Here is a 16,363-nt window from a genome sequence, read left to right on the forward strand (position 1 = left end):
ATGGGGAACTCTTGGATGGCTACCTGACCATCTGCGTTCTGGCTGCTTGGGGACGGCGACCAAGCACGAGGATCTGCAACAGCCACCCACTCGGAGGAAGGGGCAAGCGTCCATTTCCCAACATTATATGGAAGACACCCAGCATCCCAGTCTTTCCAGAGAAGGCATTGGCATGTTCAGGTTGCTGCACAGGCTGGGTTTGAAAACCAAGGAGAGCTAAAAACATCCCCCTTGTGGGGATGTTTAGGAGACAGTGGTACCTCGGGTTACATACGCTTCAGGTTACAGACTCCGCTAACCCAGAAATATTACCTCAGGTTAAGAATTTTGCTTCAGGATGAGAACAGAAATCGTGCAGCCGCGGCGCAGCAGCAGCAGGAGGCCCCATTAGCTAAAGTGGTGCTAATAGTTTCAGGTTAAGTACGGACCTCCAGAACAAATTAAGCACTTACCCTGAGGTACCACTGTAATAGGCAAGGAAATATTTGTTAAGTAGTATCCTTCCTTCACTCACGCTAGTGAGTGATGTAGCAGAGCAAATTCCCTCTATATTCACGGAAGCTAGTTGGTAGATGTTATGTCCTGAGTTGAATAGGATCCAAAATGCAGCAGTCTGATTGGTCCTAGAACAATAGGATTAAGAATGCAGCAGTCTGATTGGTCCTAGAACAATAGGATGCAGCAATCTGATTGGTCTGCAGGAGCCACCCAATCTAGCCCCAGGTGGAAGTGAATCTGCAACCTGATTGGCCTACAGGAGAATCCCGGAATTAGCCAATCACGTGGGCCCCATTGTGTAAATAATATATATAAAGCAGACGTTTGGGGGGAACTTCCATTCCTCGCTACTATGAGCTGAATAAAGAGCATGAAATCCACACTCGACTCCGAGTATATTTCAGTAGATTTGTTTGAATCTCTACAAGATGACTAATCCAATCTGACTTGCCTAGATGGTTTATTCCTGGTGTCCCCTTTTCTCCCTATTAAAATACAATAAAGACTCACAAGTCTGTCTTTAAAAGTAGAACAATAAGTTTACTCATAAGTTGTTCACAGTACACATCCTAGAAGGCAGGCTTTAAGCTTCAGGTTGCAAACATAGAATGTGGCTTACATCCTTTGTGAGGATGGGCCCAAGTGCTGCTGGCTGAGAGCCAGCAGACAACAAAATGGTTGCGAGAATGAACTGAGAGTTAACTGAGACAAGATGACTGCGTGACTTGCCCTTTTATAGAACCATTCCCATCTGCTGAGTCACTTACAGGGGGAACAGGAAGTTAAACACCCACCTGACAGTGTCCACTCTAGGAAGCAAAGCATGTTGTAATTGACTGTACTGATGTATTACATCCCACACCATATCCCATAACCTCTGCACAGTTACCTAGGTAGCTCCTTAAATGTGTGGAATGGGCCACCAAGGCAAGGATATAAAAATCTGCCTCCAACAGAAGTGCACCACCTGTTCATCTAAGTCACCCTAGGCTGGGTAAACATTGCGTGACCAGGTGGCGACCTTCCCAGCCCCCAGGGACAACCAGAAAGGAATAATGACTCATGACAACGTGTTATGGAATGGAAATTTGGCCACAGTTTTACTAACCTTTCAAATATAGGAAGAACTTGGCTTAGGCATTGGGCGTGTATCCCTCCCAGCCCCCCAGCCGGTGGAACTAGGGCTCCTCAGTGTAAATGGGATATGGGGGTGCCCCGCAAGACACGTGTACGCAGGCAGCCCACTCCATATCCCCTCATGCAGGGTAGGTCACTGACAATCTTTCAGTGAATGGCCAGTGACACCCTCCTGATGTCAAGCCCCCTTCCCAATCTCAATGTCAAGTAAGCGCCCAGGGAAGATGGGGAGCCAAGTGACTCTTCAAAGGGACGTGGGCTAAATTGCAGCTACGCTACAAAGTGAAAGGTAGCTGCAAGCCCATTGCCTCCTTAAGACCAACTTAAGGAACAATCCGTGATGGGTTAATTGCTTCCATAAAGAAAAGGGTGCAGGAAATGCACAAAAAGTCTGACTTGAAAATTCATTTTATGTGAATAGTAGTGTATTCAGCAACAAATGCTAATGAGCAAAAAACATGGAGTAGCTAGCATGAAACACCTGTTTCCAAATACTTCCTTCATCAGTGTATTGCTGTAAAGCTGTCAGGGGCTGGCCAGTGTTGGATGCCAGAGACTGGTCTGACTCTGACCAGGAAGAAAGACAGTCTCAGACAGAGCAGCCTTTAACAGAGGAGGAAGAGAAGAACTGGGGGCCCCTTCCTTCAAGATTCCCAGTAACAGGGAGAATAGCAGATTCAGAAGTATCACAGTTGGAGGTTGAGGGAAATAGACAGCCCTGATAACTTTGCTAGGTAACCAGGAGGGAGGGAACGTCTGGAAGGCTCTGCCTCTGAGAGCAGCGGTGATGCTGCTCCTTCCCCTCGGATTAGGAGGCAGGAAAGGGTTAAGGAGCAACGGAAGTATAAGGGCAGGATGATGGGGAACTGGCACTTCGTGCTGAGGAAGGGCAGGAGATTCAGACAGAGCAACTGATGTCTTGAGAGAAGTTGGCTCGATGCCACTCTCTCTGTGTTATTGTAAATAAATGGACTATAAATCCGTCGGAGGCTCATTAATTCTTATTGGAAACTTCCGTACACGCCTGCAGACCTGACAAAAGCCAAACACAAAAAATTATTGCTGTCTGTTCAATATACGATCAGGGCACCAGAAAATATTTTTTCAGTGAGGCTCGTTAGATAATAAGATTGGTGAGCAACAATTATTTATCATTTCAAGTGATCTAATTATGGCAATAGTAGTTTTTGGAGTATTTTTTATACAACTTATGTTGGAAAGACGTGCTATAGGCTAGCTACTCCATCTATCTTTTGCTCAATAACATTTGATGCTGAATACATACACTGACATTCCCATAAATTAAATTTTCAAATAAGCCTTTCCGAGTACATCTTGTTATTTTGCTTTAGCTTATGTATACACGCCATGTTTTTTTATTTAATTGCTTTCAAGGCAACCTCAGAAAATTCAGGACAGTTGACTGTATGTTATTCCTTTCTCACAAATGAGTCTAGTCACAAGCAGCGGAGGTGTAAGGTCAGAGTGTTCCTTCTCTGTTTTGCTAATTCTGCATCTTGTCCTCTAAAGAAGATTGGGATAGTCATTTCCAAGGGAAAGAGCCCTTGGTTCCAAAACAAATATTTCTTTATTAATATTTGATTCCAATCTAGCAGAGTTAGCATGCAGCAGAGCAAAAGACAATGAACAGTCCAAGGATCATCTCATTCTTTGCCAGATGCCAAGTCACAATGATCGTCAGACACTGGTCACAAGACTTGCATGTGCAAGAAAAGGGTACACGTCTCGCACGTACACCAGGTTCACCGGCAATTAAAAACCTCAACCTGTTCTCCAAGCCCTTCACAAAAAGGAAAGCAATGAGGGGACTAATAAAAATCAAGGCACATTGTCTTCCTTTGCATTTTCTGGTATCTTAAATTTGCACTTAAGTCAGTAATAATGTACTACGCCGTTTATTTCCAGAGAAGTCGCCCTGTTTGCAGCATCAACAAAGAGCCTTGGGATGCTTTAAAAACGCAACACATTCCTACGTTTACCCAGAAAAAAACGCCCATTAATGCATTAATACATGAGCATTTGTTTACTTTTTACACACCGTTGCTGGCTAAAGAAAGCAGAAGAGTAGAGACATAAAGGGCCAGAACGGGCCAGGGTTTGCTCCCCACTGATAAAGAGACACTGTGTCTCACGCCCTTTCCCTACACATCCACCCTCTCCTTCTTTGAGCCTTCTCTTTAAGCCAGAGGTTTTCAACTTTTTTGAGTCCATGGCTCCCTTGACCAACTACATTCTTTCTGCGGCACCCCTGTGGGGCTCAGAAGCCCATTTATGTCACCCTTGCCTGCAGAGCTGGCAGCTTCTCACCCTTTTTCACACACTCTCCCTTGTGGAGGGTTCTCTCAGTCTCCTCTCCTATCTCCTCTCCTTGGGAGAATTCCGGGTAGCTGCTGCTGCCGCTCCTGGTCTCAGAGCTGCCCCCTTCCTGCCCTAAAGAGAGTTGCCTCCTCACACAGCTCCACGGGGGCCTGGGAAGAAGATGTCCCCAGACTTGGTGGCCCAACAGAAACTGGCCAAAGGTGAAAGTGAGGCCAGCATCTTACCCAGGCAGCAGCAATGGCAGCAGTGGGCCCTGCCGGGCCTGCATGGAAGAAAGGCTCCCCTTCAGGACTGGGCACTCAGCTTCCAGGCAGGCATTGCATACAGCAAGCACAATAAAAGCCAGCATGGTGCCTGCCTCCCTGCCCAGCTTCCCACTTGTCTGTCCATTCCCAACAGCAATGGCTGCCAGACTGGCCAGCTTGGCTCCTTGCCCGCTTGCTTGCTTACTTCAAGGCCGCCTCACCTCCTGGCAACCAGCACCCAATGGCCAGCCCCAGGGGCTGCTTTCGCTTGTATTAGGGTTGCAACAAACAGCTGTGCAAGCCTTTGAGAGTCAGAAATGTGAGAGGACATCATAGGGGAGAGGGAAGGAAAGAGGAACAGAGGCCAGTGTTGCCCGCGGCACCCCTGACCACAATTCAAGGCACCTCAGGGTGTCACGGCACACTGGTTGAGAACCACTGCCTTAAGCAATGGGTGCCTCTCACCCTCATTAGACCATGCAGGCGTGTGTGTCCTCCCCCACCCACCAAATCGCCCATGTAGAGCAAGCGGAGGCCACCAGTTAGGGAGACCCACCCAAGGTTGCTTGCTGAGAGCCAGAGAACAAGGAAGCTCTCCACCCTTTTTCTTTTTAACCCAACTTCAGGATTTGCCTGTGTGGCTTAACTTTGTACTCTCACTCTTTGCCCCCTCCCTCCTGCGAAACGTCTAGTAGTGCAAGGCTGAGGTATGCTGTGCTACCAGTGCGTGCACTTATGAAGTTGGAGGTGTTACCTGATTGGCCACCTGCCAGTCACATAATCATCATGCCTTCGGGGACAGAGCCACACCAATATTGCACCTAAGGGAACAAAATAGATAGATAGACAGACAGGGTTAGGGTTAGGGTTCGGGTTTAAAAATCAGCACTTAGTGCACTATTTAAGATTTAAGCAGCTTAGAAACCTCTGCTTTTCATCTCAGTCCTTCCAGTCTTGCTTTTGTCTGCCATCTGTTCTTCTCTACACCCCTGTGATTTTCCTTCTCTCTGACCCTCTTTCCCATGCATATTCTCTTTCGTGGAATCATAGAATTCTAGAATTGGAAGGGACCCCAATGCTCATCTAGTCCAACCCCCTGTAATGCTTACTTCCTTCCTTCATCAAAACTTTTCTAGGCATTACAAATATAGGGCATCCTAAAACATTTAAAATATATACAAATAAACAGCCATGTAAGATATATAATGATGAGGAACTTCATTGGGATTTCTTCCCGCTAAATAGTGCCATTTAGCACTCCAAGAGATATTATTAACAAAACCTCAGCCCCCCTTGCAGTTAATTCCGGGTTAATGTCAGACAGATAGAATCGGATATTTTCATTGTGCCGTGATTTTAGACTACCCAAAAAGGGGGGGGGGAGTAGCATGCGTTTGCGTAGCAGGTTGTAAAATGGACAGTAGAAAAGGATATGTTCTACAGTGTCTGGCACATTCAAAGAACATCCACAATGTCTATCATTTCTGGGGATGTTTAAAAATCTGCCCTTGATAAAAGTTGAAGGAAAAACATTCAGTCGGGCTAAGATAAAGGTCCTGAGTTGGACAGAAATTAATAATTTTGAGATATGTGACCCTGTTATCTCGGGGGAAATTATTAATTTTGAGATATGTGACCCTGTTATCTCGGGGGAGCAAATTTTATTTACACCTGACTTGATGTTGTTTCCCCCCCAATTTACCTTAATCTGTTTTGATTATTGCAATAAATATATCGCTCACTCAAATTATACAAGGGTTTGAAGATCTGATCTGAATACCAATAGATCTGATTTTCCTATGTAAGAGCTCCTATGTAAGGTTGCCAACAAAATGGAAATGCAACCAGTATTTTATAGTGCTAGCCCACACCCAATATTCCATCGTGTGAATTCCTAGTTCTGCACACATTGTCTCATACATGATTGAACTTGGGAGCCCCCGAAGACGTCTCAAGACGGATGTGAGGGTGATCCGACTGAGACATCTGTCACCCCATTGATCGCCAGGGCTGATCTGACTGACCTGGCTGGCTAGGCAGGTGTCCCCCTGTTTCATGTGCGTCCCTCCCTAAGCTGCACGCTCGGTAGAAGAGGAAGACCATCCCAGATAGAAGGAGTGTACCGTTCTTCGGTCAAGGCTTGATGATAGCTGCACTCCCTGTATAGATAGAACCTCCCTGATAGAATCTCCGTCTGTAATGCAGGAATCTCAGCTAAATAATTTCAGCTACATAGTTTGTGAGAGCCCTGACTTCTTTGCCCCTATCAGAAGAATGTCTCTTCTGTCCCCTAAACCTACAAAGATCTCAGCACACAGAAACAGGCACTTACAAATCTTAATAAAAGGGTATTTGTTTTGGAACCATGGGATCTGTCCCTTTGGAATGACTATCCCGTTTACTGCTGGCAAATAAGCAGAAAAGTTGGCGTAAGAGAATCCAAGGGTTGTTATTGCTCTGTTTCTAGGGGTGGTTCCAGATGCCCAGATTTCAGGTACATGCCTGAGAAGGCTGCATATAGGATGGAAAGAGAAGCAAACTCACGTGTATCAGCCTGGGAAGAAGACAGTGGCAGGCTGGCCCCGCAAAGGAGTCCCACAAATGGTAAGAAGATCTTGGCCCACATTTTAGGATTCAGTGTGAATGGCATGTGGGCCATCAAGTCTGCTTATATAGCATCCTGGGAGACTACGGTGAGATATGTTTCCCATCAGTAGCTCCACCCACACAATCCAAGAAGAGGCTATTCTGTGAGGTTCTCAGAAAGTCCTTCCAGTGTAATTGGGATTTGTGGGAAATCCTAATAGCTATGGGGAAGTTCGCCTATTGTTATTATTTAATTTGTATACCACCCTTCATTAGCAGATCACAGGACGTTCAGAACATAAAAGTACGACATGAGAACACAAAATATATAATCTTCCCTTATCTTCTTTAGAGGACAAGATGCAGAATTTGCAAAATGGAGAAGGAACATTGTGACCTTAATTCTCTGCTGCCTTGTGAAGAGGGAGCACTGATTGGCTAATGTTTGTCTGAACCCCTTATTCTTGTACAACATCCCTATACCGTCATACCTTGGGTTAAGTACTTAATTCGTTCCAGAGGTCCGTACTTAACCGGAAACTGTTCTTAACCTGAAGCACCACTTTAGCTAATGGGGCCTCCTGCTGCTGCCATGCTTCCGGAGCACGATTTCTTTTCTCAACCTGAAGCAAAGTTCTTAACATGAAGCACTATTTCTGGGTTAGTGGAGTCTGTAACCTGACGCGTACCGTATTTTTCGCCCTATAGGACGCACTTTTTCCCCTCCAAAAATGAAGGGGAAATCTGGGTGCGTCCTATGGGGCGAATGCAGGCTTTCGCTGAAGCTTGGAGAGCGAGAGGGGTCGGTGCGCACCGACCCCTCTCACTCTCCAGGCTTCAGGAAGACATCCGCAGCCTAGGCAGCCCTGCGGGAGTTCCCGCAGGGCTGTCTAGGCTGCGGATAGTAGCCTGCTTCCCGGAGCACCGGGCGCGCTGAAAGCAGAGCGCCTGGCGCTTCGGGAACACATCCGCAGCCTAGGCAGCCCTGTGGGAGGTCCCGCAGGGATGTCTAGGCTGCGGATAGCAGCCTGCTCCCTGGAGCGTCAGGCGCTCTGCTTTCAGGGCGCCCGGCGCTTCGGGAACACATCCGCAGTGTGGGGAGCCCTGCAGGAGCTCCCCGCAGGGCTCCCCACACTGCGGATAGCAGGCTGCCGCCCGGCGGGCGGGACACCCTGAAGCAGAGCGCCCCACGCGCCGGACAGACATCCGCAGCGTGGGGAGCCCTGCAGGAGTTCCCCGCAGGGCTCCCCACGCTGCGGATAGCAGCCTGCCGCCCGGCGCACAGGGCACCCTGAAGCAGAGCGCCCCTCGCGCTGGGAATACATCCGCAGCGTGGGGAGCCCTGCAGGAGTTCCCCGCAGGGCTCCCCATGCTGCGGATAGCAGCCTGCTGCCTGGCGGGCGGGGCGCCCTGAATCAGAGTGCCCCTTGCGCTGGGCAGACATCGGCCAGCCCCACAAGCTCGGGGGACAGCGGGGAGGCGCAGCGCCGCCATCCCGCTGTTCCTCGACCTGGTTCGGTTTCTCTGACCTGCTTTTGGGGGGGGGGGAAATAAAGGAATTTTTTCCCCCTTTATTCCCCCCCAAAAAAAACTAGGTGCGTCTTATGGGACGGAGCGTCCTATGGGACGAAAAATACGGTATGTAACCCGAGGTACCACTGTATGTGGAACTGGCACTTTTACCAGTGGTACGTAAGGCACTCCTGCATTCTGCTTTCTGGTCAGGAAATATTGCTCCTCTCAATGACACATGTTCCCCAAGGAGTAGAGGAGCCCCTGTCTTGTAACATTCACATTCATCAGTAGTGGTTGAAAAACTGCTTTAAAAATGAATCTGTAAGCCTCCTCAGTAACTCTAACTCCTCTCTCTTTTATATCCAGGTTACAATCCCTGCAAAGGTTTAAATGTCATGGTTTCTCCCCAGAGAATCATGGAGGCTTGCAGTTTGGCAGGAGTGCTGATTGTTATCTGTTAGATTCTCTGACATTTCAAATCTCTACAGAAGGCCGCAGGTGGGGCGATCAATACTCAGTAGCTTTAAGGAGTTAAAAGTGCCTTCAGCTGAAGTCACTGTGCGTGTGGCCCTGAGTAGGAAAATCTGATTAGAGGTATCAGAGCCAAGTCCGCCAATGTAGCCATGACCTTTTTGTGTCTGTCACACTGGTAGCTGGGAACAAATTTATCTGTTTTGAAGAGCACATCCAAAGTGATACGATAAGTCATCCTTGCATCGTAGTAGCTGTCATAGATATGGAATCCAAGTGTGACATTGGGTAGTAACTTCAGATTCTCATTGATTTCGTTCACAGCAAATGCCAAAGCAAGGATGTGCTGGTAGAATTTTGTCACCATTCTGCATATAGAGGTAGAATTTGTTCATCCCTTTGTATAATGAGTATGTTTCCTGCTATCATATCACAATGTTGGTAATTTCTAATAGAGTCTATTGGGGGGTGGGTATTTGCCAAACCTACAGACACACACGGACGGACACACACACACACACACACACACACACACAGACAGACTTTCTCTCTTAACATTCTGTCATTTACAGAAAAAATATATTTGTGATCTGAGCAGCTACAAAAGATGTAGAGCAACCGAAGCAATTTCTTACTCTGGAACATCAAGCTGGTTCTGAGAAGGATTTTGACTGAATGAAACTTCATGAGAATGGTAAACTAACTGAGAAGCAATTCCACAAATGAAGAGAGCTCCTGGCTGGAACCCCTCATGTGGAACAGGGTGGGGATCATTTCTGGGACACTCCAGAGTATCTACTTTGTACCCCATGGGAAGCAACAAAGGTAGAGCTATCAGAAGCCACAACATCCAGTCAGCAAAGCATCCCTCTAGATTGCGAATCTCCTCTGTACAGAAACAGAAACCACCAGACTTAACAGTCTACACAGGTTGGTGGCTAATTCTGCTAACACATCTCTTAAGAGAAATACATCAGCTATGTCTTTGACTGAGACACCAATGCATGCCTTAAGTGCTAGCAAGGTTAGTTGATGTAAGGTGGAATAAAAGGGGAAACGTATGAAAGGAAAGTGACGGAGCCCTGCCTGCCTTTTCACCTACTCTCAGGTGTACATTGCTTGGGGGGGGGGCGTATTTATATCAATTTTCAGGTTTACTGGTTGATCATTTTCTAGTATCCTCTGGCAAGTCTTTGGAGCTTTGGGCAGTTGGAACAAATTATAGGGGCTTCCATGATCCTAGGAGGCCAGTGATTAGCCCTTTACCATTTGAGGGCTGTTCCTCAACCCCACCCCCAAAGCAAATCTGTTCATTCCTTTTTCGAGATCTGATAATGACTCTCCACTGTTCCTTGCAGCATTATAATAATAAGTAGCAGGTGGCTAAGAGATCCCCATAGGAACTGCACTCCAGGAAGGAACAGAAATCAACACGTTCAATGGCGGCATTTTGAAACTACCCTTTTAATATTATATATGAATGGCCTAAGCTTTCTATTGTACTATGGCAGAATAAGAAGAATACAGGACATTCCATTTGCTAATCTAAATAGTGACAGGTAGCCCATGCCCCATTCACCAGAAATTTGCCCCCAGATGGGATGGATACAGTAGGATATGCTTCATCTAGTGTTGATTTGTATCCCACTGTTTCTCCAAAGAGCTGAAGTTAGCATACACACTACTACGCCTCTCTATATTATCATTACAGAACCCCTGTGATGTACATTAAGCTGAGAGATATTGAGATTTTATTTATCTATAGATGAAGCATGAAAATCATTGAATCCGGGATAGGCTGAAGAGAAAGATGTAGTATAGGCTGGAGAGCTTGCAATGCTGAGGAAGGCGTGTGCATCATTTTTCACCCTGGGATTTCTCCTCAGGCCTCTGGGTGAGCTTCATGGTGTCACTGATTCAGTCAGAGCAGGAAACTATCACCTGGCTGAAGGCCAAGAGAGAAACCTTGCTGCTGTCCTTCAATACTTGGGTGTTCACATGCTGACCCTCAATGAGGGAACTAGACAGAGGGCCTTCTCAGTAGTGGCGCCCGCCCTGTGGAATGCCCTCCCATCAGATGTCAAGGAAATAAAGAACTATCTGACTTTTCGAAGACATTTGAAGGCATCCCTGTTTAGGGAGATTTTTTATGCTTGATGTTTTATTGTACTTTTAATTCTGTTGGGAGCTGCCCAGAATGGCTGAGGAAGCCCAGCCTGATGGGTGGGGTATAAATAATAATAATAATAATAATAATAATAATAATAATAATAATAATTATTATTATTATTCCACTGAACAGAAACTTCACTTGTATTGAGCCCTGTGACCAAGCCGGTGAGCATTGTCTGTGCTTGCTGAAGGCTGGTTTCTTCTCAGTGCAATAGAAATTGGCATGGGGACCATTCGCCTTGTCTTTTTAAGTTTCCGGTGGGGGTTAGTATGAGACAAAAGGAGAGGCAACAGTTATTAGAGTTAGACATACCTGATGGACAGGCAGCATTTAGGAAATGGTAGTTTTGGAAGGAAGGACAAGCAGGAGCATCTAGAAAGGGCTATGATGACATTCTGATGAACACAGGAATTCTTGACAGGGTTATTCTGAAAGGTTTGCCTACTTTCTGTATTTTTCATACATGCTTCACAGCCGCAGCACATTTGTCTTTTTGCACTCCTTAAGTGTGTTTTTTTTAAAAATATAAAGCAGCTTAGAAATGATTTTGAAATCATTGAATGAAGAAATGCCTTGGATTAAAACCTCTGCTTTCCACCTCAGTCCTTCACTTCTTGCTTTTGTCTGCCATCCGTTCGTCTCTACACCCCTGTGATTCTCCTTCTCTCTGGCCCTCTTTCCCATGCATATTTTCTTTTCCTTGAATCGTGGAATTATTGAGTTGGAAGGGTCCCAAGGGTCATGTAGTCCAACCCCCTGCAAAGCGGGAATCTCAGCTAGCTACGTAGCTCTTTAATGTGTGGACTGGACCACCAGGGCAAGGATATGAAAATCTGCCTCCAACAGAACTGCACCACCTGTTCATCTAGGTCAACTGATGCTGGGTAAACATGATGAACAGGCAGAAGACACTGGTGAGCAAAAGGAATTTTTGTCATTCCACTCACCTTTCCTTTTATAGGAAATTCTCTGCTGGGGGGGAGGGGAGACACAAAAATCTGTACTCAGGGAGAGTCTAAACCCTGGTGAGGAAGGATAGGCTAAGAGAGAGTGACTAGCCAAAAGCCCCCCCAGTGAACTTCATGGTTATGTGCTAAACACACTTTGCTTCTACAATAATCAAACTTCAACACGATTTTGCAGGGAGATTAATATCCATTCCCCACTTCTTTCCAGAACCCACCCACCACCTCAATCAAGTGATCACAGCAAGAGAGTGAGTTTGCTCACTTTTATTCAGCCTTAGGCCAAACATGGATACATGGAAATTATTGAATCTGGGATAGGCTGAGGAGGGAAAACTGAGATAGGTTGAGAAAGGGGTGTGCATCACTTTTCACCTTGGGATTTCTCCTCAGGCCTTTGGGTGGGCTCCACGGTGCCTGCTGTGCGGGTAAACGTGCAGGAGTATGAAGTGCCGTTGTTCCAGTCAGAGGAGGGGATTACCACCTGGCTGATGGCCAAGAGGGAATCCTTGATTCTGCCCTTCAAGACTCGGGGGTTCACATGGCGTCCTTCAAGGAGGGTATTCTTCACCCACTGGACAGAAATTTCACTTGCATTGAGCCCAATGACCATGCCGGTGAGGATTGTCTGTGCTCGCTGAAGGCTGCTTTCTTTATGGATGGCAGGGGAAAGTATGAGAGAAAGGGAGAGGCAACAGCTATTAAGTTTAGACATAATTGATGGACAACATTTATGACACCATTTAGTGCTGATTATTTTCTGCTGGATTCTCTGACAAACATTTTTAATCTGTAGATAGAGGGTGTAAATCCTTAATGAAAGCTTTAAGGAGCAAAGGGGATTTAATTAAAGTTCTTGTGTGCGTGGACCTGAGTAGGAAGATTTGTGACACATACATGGGGCTTCCTTGAGCTGAATGAGGACAAGGTGGGATAGTGGAGATTCCAGGAATATTTACACAGCTCCTTTCCCCAACATGTATAAAGAAAGCGCCCAGCACAAAAAGTATCCCAGCCTTCCCAGAGAAGGTATTGGTGTATAGGCTGGGTTTGAAAACCAAGGATAGATAAAAACTTCCCATATCCAATGATACCATCTCTGCACAGTTGCTCCTGGAAACAATCATCCGGCTCCCAAACCATGCTTTTCAAAGGAAAACTAAGTCCCAACTGTGTCGAGAGTTTTTACCTTCAGGTTCACTGACTTTTGTTTGGGACTCAGGGACTGATAAGAGATAAGAGGAGAATTACTGTTCAGACCTCCACCAGACTGATTGCAATTTCAAGTTGTGTCTTTCGTCAATACTGTGGAGTTTGGAACTGACAGGGTTAAAACTCCGTGGTGTCCTATATCTGGGAGGAGCTTGAAGCAGAGAAGTGAGTCACAGTGTGTGTCTGCATTCAGACTTGCTTTCGCTTCTGACTGAGACGCAGCTCAAGCCTGAGAGGCTGCGTGTGTGCTTTTGGAGCACAAAGAATGTCGGAGGTTTCTGATGGATTTACTGCTTTGTAAATAAACGCTTCTAGAGATAAGAACCGAACTGTCTCTGGACTTGATTTATCCCTCATCTCACACGGATGCAGGACCGCTGCTACTCTGCTCTCCTGCCAGGTCAGCTCCCAAGCAGAGCCACGCAGGGAAGCCTGACTGGACGCAGGATTTTTTTCCGCAAAGGTTATGGCGGTTTCGCGTTTCCTGACAAGTGTGAGAAGGGAGAAGGCTGCCAGCGTTGAGTTGCTGTGATCTCCTGCCAGGAAGGGCAGTGGGAGATGCTGGAGAGAGGAGCCAAAGGCCAAGAAGGGCGGCTGCTTCAGAGGTCCAGCTTGTTGGCAAACTTGTGAGTATGCTGAAGCCCCGGTGGGAGGAAGATGGCTGCTGCTCAGGAACAGCAAGGCCATGACAGCTACCCCGGTGAGAGACTGAATGGGGCCAACTGGGAGGCCTGGTCAAGAAGAGCAAGGGGGTGGTTTGTGGCCACAGGGCTCTGGAGTCCAGTCCAGAAGGAGCCGGCCCCACCCATGCATGCTGCTGCTCTGCTGAGTGAGAGAGAGCAGAGAGAGCTCTGCATCTTGAAAGCAAGTGTGGACGCTTTGCTGTTGCCCCACCTGGAGGGCGTTAAATCGGCTCAGGCCGCCTGGCAGGTGCTGAGGAGTCTGTGCGAAAGCTCAGCAGGAGCCAAGGGCCGGGAGGAAGCCGAGGGGCAAGGGAGCAAGCCTCAGGCCGAAGTGAGAGCCAGACCAGAGGGGGCTGGAAGCCCAGAAGGGGCTGAGGGACGCCCAGATAGCCCAGTGGGGGCTGGGACTGTTCCAGGAAGCTGTTTCAATGCTTCGACACGTCTGTGTGCTGGAGAGCAGCTGAGAGCTGTGAAAGAGGGCACAGGCTGCACCCCAAGAAGGAGTGGGGGGGCAGGCCAGGCAGGCCATTCCAAGAGCTCTGAGAAAGCCAAAGGCCCAGGCTGTCAAGGAGACCGGCTGGTGTGGAATGTCAACAAAGCAGGTTCCCAAGGCCAGTTCCCAGGAAAGACGTGGGAAAGCAGCAGGCCAGGAGGAAAAGAAAAACAAGGCGTCTTATCACCTCACAGCTGCGATGGTGTCTCTGAGAAAAAGCAAAAGCCTCAGTCGGGGGGAGGCTGTGGCCATGGCAACCGAGGGGAGTGCGAGCAACGCCATGACGTCTTTGGAAAACAGCTAGAGACACTCTTTATCTCTTGTTATCGACTCAGGCGCATCTCATTGCCTAGTGACATCCCGAGAGCTCCTGCGGAACTGCAAGACAATTAAAACTAGACGTTATGTCACCTTAGCAGATGGGTCTCAAAGACCACTGACTGAATCTGGGTTTCTATATTGTTCTTTTATAGATCATTGGGTGCAAGCTTATGTGGTCCCCGAGCTTGCCCACTCTCTTTTAAGTGTGCCGGCCCTCATGTCTGCTGGGTTCGATGTTCTGTTCTCTAACAATTTGTGTTCCTTCTACAGGGATGGGAAGAAGATCTACAGTGTCGAGAGAAAAGACAGGCTCTTTCTGGTGGAGATGCCCATTGAAAATGGGACTGGTGGGAAAATGGGGCTGGTGGAAAATGGGGCTAGTGGAGAGTCCATTGAAGACGCCCAAGGGCAGTGTGCTAATGTCCCACCACACCACGATTGTATACACTTATGGCACAGGAGATTTGGGCACGTTGGGTGGTCATATGTGAGGAAGGCCACAGGCAACACCATTGGGTGTAGGTTCAAGGCATGTGACAGATACCTAGATTGTCAAGCCTGTAAGCAATCGAAGGTCACAACATGCACATACCCCAGGTCAGGAAGGAGAACCAGCAAACCCTTTGAACTTGTGCATGCAGATTTGTCAGGCCCCATGCCGACACCTTCTTTAGCTGGGTCTAAATGGGTTTTGGTTCTGATTGACGATTTTTCGAAACATTCTTGGGTTTTCTCGCTTCAACAGAAGTCAGAAGCAGCTGCATTGATCAGGGATTGGATCACAGCGGTAGAGCTACGGTTCTCTACCAGGGTGATTTCCTTTCAATCTGATTGCGGGGGGGAGTTCACAGGTTCTGCGCTGCAATCGTTTTTCAGGCAGAAGGGTATCAGTCATCGACTGACTGCCCCCTACAGTCCGCAACAGAATGGGGTTGCAGAGAGAAAATTTCGCACACTACAGGAGTCAGCGAATGCTATGTTGGCAGACTCGGGTTTGCCACAGCGCTTTTGGGCTGAGAGTTTTAAGACAGCATGTTTTCTGCAGAACAGGGTGTTCAATTCAAGTGTGGGAGACACACCGTACTTTCTGCTTCATGGGAAGCAACCGAAAGTGGGTTTTCTGCGCACTTTTGGGTCTACGGCTTGGGTTCTCATTCCAAAGGCCATGCGCAGAAAGGGTGAGCCAAGGTCTAGGAAGATGATCTTTGTAGGCTATGAGCCGGGTTCAAAGGCGTGGCGTTTCGCATACCCTACTGGCAACCAGTCCAAGCTGCTTATTAGCGGCAGTGCTGAGTTTTGCGAGCAGAGTGGGTGGAAGCGTCTTCACGGGAATCCAGATGTTCTGTTAGACTCAGATGAGAAGGAGGAGGAGGATGAGGCTGAACCTGTTGCTGAGGTGCACAGTCCACAGCCAGAGTCCAGAGCCGGGATCTCCAAGGGAGAGGCTCTGTATCTCTCCAAAAGGGAGCCCCAGGACCCCTCCACAGGTCTCTGTCAAGTCTGAGCTAAGGAGTGAACCATCCTCGCCAGCAGAACCAGCTGTTCGCCCTAAATGGCGCAGCAGGTCAGAGGGGGATGTTTCTGACACAGAGGGTGGTAGGGTTGATCCAGGTGATTCAGGCACAGTTCCAGAATTCACGCTGAGGAGGTCAGCAAGATCAACCAAAGGGAAGCCACCTGAAAGGTATGAAGCCACGAGTGTCTGGGTTGGTGTGGCTAGATGT

At 47.7% G+C, this 16,363-nt stretch overlaps 1 protein-coding gene and 1 long non-coding RNA gene across 4 annotated transcripts in view; both read right to left on the minus strand.

Moving 5' to 3' along the window:
* The window catches only part of LOC310747169 (uncharacterized protein), a 50,927-nt gene that overhangs the window by 12,817 nt on the left and 21,747 nt on the right, over positions 1–16,363 (minus strand). The window lies entirely within an intron of this gene.
* Positions 1,786–6,932, minus strand: LOC310747203. The gene is made up of 3 exons (XR_014540895.1): positions 6,765–6,932; positions 4,975–5,041; positions 1,786–2,667 (listed from the first exon to the last, which is right to left on the minus strand). It is a non-coding gene; the product is annotated as an uncharacterized lncRNA (long non-coding RNA).

The sequence above is a fragment of the Podarcis filfolensis genome (genome assembly GCF_964270895.1).
Source record: "Podarcis filfolensis genome assembly, chromosome: 13".
Taxonomy (NCBI): Eukaryota; Metazoa; Chordata; class Lepidosauria; order Squamata; family Lacertidae; genus Podarcis; species Podarcis filfolensis.